Genomic DNA, 6000 nt, shown 5'->3' on the forward strand with positions numbered 1-6000 from the left:
TGAACTGTATTCCCTAGTATTGTAATGTTGTCAAGCACTGCGTACATTGTTGGCACAATATAAATAAAATTATACATACATACTCATCTACAGCTCTAAGTTTCATGCTCTAACTCAGTCACAGTCACGTCATGTGTGCATACAGTATATGCTAGCATTCTTGTTATTCGTAGGAGGATGAACACAATGGCATAGCTGGTACTGAATTGTGGCATGATATGCAATGTATTTGACATCCATCCTGCTCTTTGATATTAGTGGGTGACCTAATTTGGTATATGTTTGCCAGCAAGTCTCATGTGGCACTACTGATGGTGGTGGTGAGCACTACCACAAATGGAACAGTGGCACTGGTTAGTTAATCTTAGCTTCGTCTTTCAGCCAGGCTTGCTTTATATAAAAAAAATCACAAAGTGATGCACTTACATGAGTAACTTTGAGATAGGCATTCAGACCACCCTGGGTCACTGTATAGAAACAAACAGCAGCAATTCCACTCCCCCGTTGCTCATGCTACACGGCCGTTAAGCAGGTGATGTCATGAAATTGTGAGGGGGGAACCAAATCTTGGCTGCAATTCTCCAGAAACAAACCACCGGGGTATTGCTGACATTTGGAACATTGAGAGGGTGCTTTCATACAGCATGCCCACAAACCTTCAATTATCCATAATGTAGCAGCTACGTGGTGGTTGATGGCTGTTTTGGTAAAAAAAAGTATTCAATCTTTATTAATGCTACTCCTTATCTTCCTCCTCCTCAAGTTTTATCTTGTGTAATACGGTGTGCTGCTGCTGAGGATGATAAGATTTTCTGCTCTCTCCATGCAGTGCCACTACCAGAGTAATGCACTTTTGATCATGATTATGCTGATGACAAATGATGCAGCATTTGCTGCTGTTGCCTAACAGCTTGTGGCCTTGCCCCCGCTGCCTACTACAGCGTCCGCTGTGGCGGACGCTGCGCGCACGAGAGCCCTCCCCGCAATGGCGCCGGGCCCGCTGTGAGGGGGGGCCGCAGCGCTCGCGCGAGAGCTACTCCTGCTCTCAATAGAATTGAGAGCAGGACTCGCGTCGAGCGATTAGGCACGCCCCCCGGCAGTTTAGCCAATGAGGGCGAACCTGCCGGGTGACATCATGGCCGCGCCCCCGTCACTCCTCCACCACGCCCCCCCCGGTCTCTGCTCCTGCAGTGAGCTGCAGACCGGGGAATCGGCTGAACGCGCCGCCAAAAGCGCGGGCGCGCGTTACAGCGTCGTGACCAGGGCCTTAGCCTAACTTGTTAGTGTCAGACTCACTTCTTATTTCTATTAAAACTACCCCTACTGCCGTGGCAACAGTCGCATAAAACATTGTTTTGTACTGTACATCATCATGCTATCCGATATGCTATTCCTGCTCTTCCTCAACTGTTTGATGTTGTTTAATACTGTGCAATGCCTCAGCCATTCCTTCTCCCTTCACCTCCTCAGAATCTTGCAGTATAAGAGCTAGGCCATTTCAGCATCCATCCCTCATGTTTCGATGAGGAATATGTTTCTGACCCTACCTTCTCTCACAAATAGTTGAGGTCCTTGTTCAACAAAAGGTTAAGGTATGTGTAGATTAAGAAAAATACTCATTAACAGAGTCCTCCTCCTCTGTGATCAAGAAACTCCATATTAGCCTGACAGTGATTAACTGGTGTTTCTAATGTGTGAGTATATACAAAGACCGGTTATCCCCTCTTACTCACACTATCAATGTATGCTTACTCTGGTATGGATGGCAAATCTTTCTTAGTCATTTTAAAGTGGCAGAAACACACAGATTTTTTCTGAGCAATGATGTTGATAAAACCTCCTTTTCAGTTGTATTTATTTTAGTACCAGAAGGCTGATGAGGCTTATGTACAATTGCTGAATTTTTAATGAGAGCAGTGTCTAGTCTTTCCTCTTGGGTCCCACTCATTAATGTACAGGGTGATAATATACAAAGTTAGACACTTGCCTAGGGGAAAACTACAGAGCAGGTTTTTAACACTTCTCTGAGTCTAAATTGGTGGTGGCATTGAATATTTGTAAATACAGTTGTGAATATCCCACTAATAACACTACCCCTTGTGTATTACTAGGAGAGAGGAAAAGAAATCATATTATAAATGCAAAACCCTCCTTCAGAGAATCCCACAACAGTGTCTGTGATATGATTTGTGATTAAATTATATAATTAATGGAAGAGAACGATGGGGCATTGGTGGAAGACATTGTGACTATTCATTAGGGATGTTCCCCTTCCTATAGTTCTTTTTTTCAAATGAATATTATAAGTACATTGGTGTCTTCCATGTAGCCATAGCAAGACCCCCTCAATAGTCCAACTAGACTTGACACTTCAAAGTTCACTGGTACGCAAGTCAAGATTATTAGACTGATTTTCTAACTCACAAAGTGTCAGAAAGGGACAAAATTACTTATTTAAGTGTCAATATTTTTCAAGATCAGCCATTTAGCTGCAGCATGTATACATTATGCTAATGTAACCTGTATTGGGAAGACTTCGTGATCTATGTAGGTTGAACCTTCATGACCTGCAAATAATTTATCAATGACATTTTATTATGTTAGATAATGTAAAATACATTTGTCAACTGATTGACCAGATGGCACTTTCCTCTGAACAAGAAGCAATTTTAAGGTTGAATTTGGCTAAAATGTTGATAAACAGCCTGTGCTACGTCTTCTAATGACTTTCACATTGGAGGCTGCTTGCAGAGCTTATGGACTTGTTACATATTCAAATACAAAGAGAATATTGAGTTTTATAAATAAAATGTTTTACCAGGAAGTAATACATTGAGAGTTGCCTCTCATGTTCAAGTATGTTCTGGGCACAGAGTTATGATGACAAATACATGGTTACATTACATGAACAAAAGTTATACATTGAATTTACAGACATTTCAGGACAGTTAGAGATAATATATCATTATGGGTGTGTATGTAAGTGTTACAGACAAGATTAAAATGAGAGACAGCTGAAGTCTTGAAATGACTTATACTGGAGGCGATTTGCAGAGACTCTGGTACAGAAGCAACTGCCAGTTTTAGACCACTTGCCAAGGGAAATCTGTGACCATCTCGCAGCAACTCGTGAGATTGTCTACAGAAAGCTGTAATGGCCCATCGGAGTAACACAAAGGGGGTCCCTGCATTTGAATGGGACTCGCAGCATGGTAGGATGTACACTGCTTGAGTCCCATTCAAATGCAGGGACCCCGCTGTGTTAATCCGATGGGCCATTAGTCTGGCTGCAGAAATCTTGCGGCATTGGATGGGTTTTAGTGCAGAATTCTCAAGGCAATCAGTCTACAACAGGCAGTTGCAGCTGTAGGTTGTTCCAGTCAGAAGGTGCATAGTAACAGAAGGAGGAGCCACCGGATTCCTTGTTGAACTATGGGACCGTGGGATTTAGTTTCACAAGTTAAATGTGTTCATTGATATCTGGATTTAACACTATTTTATAGTATTAGCCAAGTAATGCAGCATTCCACCTGGCATCAGGGTCCATCTGACATTTTTATTCCATTTGACATTGTCTACACAGACTTTTTTTATATGAAAATTCATAAAGTTAAACGGTATAGAAAAAACCTCACATATCGGCAAAAGTGTTGATGCAGAGAACATTTGTATACTTTTCCTGCCCTTCTCCCCTGAAAAGTTGGCTTTTGATACCATTAGCTCCACACCTCTCTGGTAACAAAACTATTATGAATAGCACACAAATCCACATCTGGCAGTATGAACCATAAGGAATTAAAATATGACCCAACAGGAAAGGCTGCTTATTAAAATGCATTCTTTGCCAGTATTCTTGTAATTATGTTAAAATGTCCCTACATCATCTCTAACAATTTTATTATCAAAATAAATACGGCAAAGAAAAATAAATACATTTCAATTAATATATGAGCTCCTTATTTTCACAACAGATAGTGATGTTTTCTATTATTAATGTTGTGCTTGATGGAAGAATTTTAGCTCGTTGTTTTTGACAAATGTACTGTACATGTACAACATTCAGAATTCCCACTGCAATTCTGAAACATTAAAATGTCCCACCAGTACAAAATGAATGTGTTTCACCTTATGAACCCCTCTGTACACACATTTGCTTCATGATAAATGGCTAAGGAACATTTTAATTTCCTTTTACATTTATAAATGTAGTAATTTATAGGGTCTTGTTACTGCTCCTGCCTTGTTTCATAATGTTTTACATTGGTACCTGCAAGACAAAGGTAGAGGAAATAGAATTCTTATTGAGAGGCGAGGAGTTTATAATATCCATATACATTGCCTTTACTCTAGTGGGTTAAATGGTGTCTGCTGCTTAGCGGCAAGTCACAGATGATAATAAAATAATTAATTCTGTCAATATAAATGCTAAATAGAAAAGGGAAATTGGATCTCTGCCTTGTATCACATTTTCCCTGATAGGAAATTACAAAAGAAAGAGATTGAATCTGACAAATCTTAACATTTATCACTTATTGCGAAAGACGAAGCATGTGATACCAAATAAATGACATGACCACTTCTTAAATAAAGAAGGATTTGTTAGGATTAATATTTTTAGCTTATCTGAAAAAAGGCAGTAATCAGGTACCCAAAGGATCTTAAATTTAATAGACACAAAAAAAACAGCATTATAGTTGGGAAAAATAAAATAAATTGGCAATCGTGATTCTAATTATCTTTAGTTTAACAACCTGGCAAATGTAGCTTAAGTTAACAGGTAATGAAGGCGATCTCATTCTAACTGTCTCGGATGGCTTAATACTATACTTGAGTATTATTTTCTTTAGTCCTGCTACAAATATGGTTAGCATGCTTGATAATGGCAAAAAAATAATAATACATTTATAAAAGAAATTATGGAACTAGAAAAAGTGCAGAAAAAAAGCCACCAAATTAATAAAGGGGATGGAAAATCTAATTAATGAGGAGAGGCTAGCTAATTTAGATTAGTTTACATCAGAAAAGAGGCGTCTAAAAGGGAATATGATAACTATATACAAATATATTCAGGGACAATACAAGGAGTTTTCAAATGAACTATTCATCCCGAGGGCAGTACAAAGGACTTGGGGTCATCCCTTAAGGTTGGAGGCACAGAGATTTCACCAGCACCAAAGGAAATGGTTCTTTACAGTAAGGGCAGTTACAATGTGGAATCCATTACCCGAGGAGACTGTGATGGCAGATACAATAGATTTGTTTAAAAAAAAAAAGTTTGACATCTTTTTAGAAAGGTATACAAGGATATACCAAATAAATAAATATGAGAAGGATATTGATCCTGTGAGAAATCTGATTATTTGGAGTCAGAAAGGAATTTAATTTTCCCCTTATATATAATTGGATGTCATGCCACTAGGTTTTTTTCTGTTTGCCTTTCAAGTTGTTTTTATTTAAATTTAGCATAGATTGAACTTGATGGACATGTGTCTTTTTTCAACCTCATCTACTATGTAACTATGTATAACACAAAAGGAAAGATATCTGACAGTTTTGAATTTCTAGTGAAATATTTAAGGATGGGTATATGGTACTGTATAACTATTGTTAAAACATATCACATTATACAATAAAGAAAATACCTGCCACGAGCTCCATATGCAACAGATTGTAAGCACTTCGGAGCAGGGACTTATTTTTCTAAATGTTACTTTTATATCTGAAGCACTTCTTCCCTTTATGTGTTATTTGTATTATTTTTTATTTATATGTGTAATGGGCAATAGGTACATATAGCAAAAATACCTATATATACAGACATATATCCATATATAATCTTTAGTACAGTGTTGTGTACACCGCTGTGTTCTGTATAATTTTTTTGCTTAGATTTGCAATACATTATACCAAGATTTTGTATGGCAAGAAATGTTCCTTTTGATCAGCAAAGTAAGCTTCTGAATTATGACTAACGGACTAGCTGATTTATTTTGAGTAGCT

The sequence above is a fragment of the Ascaphus truei genome, chromosome 3 (genome assembly GCF_040206685.1).
Source record: "Ascaphus truei isolate aAscTru1 chromosome 3, aAscTru1.hap1, whole genome shotgun sequence".
NCBI classification, from domain to species: Eukaryota; Metazoa; Chordata; class Amphibia; order Anura; family Ascaphidae; genus Ascaphus; species Ascaphus truei.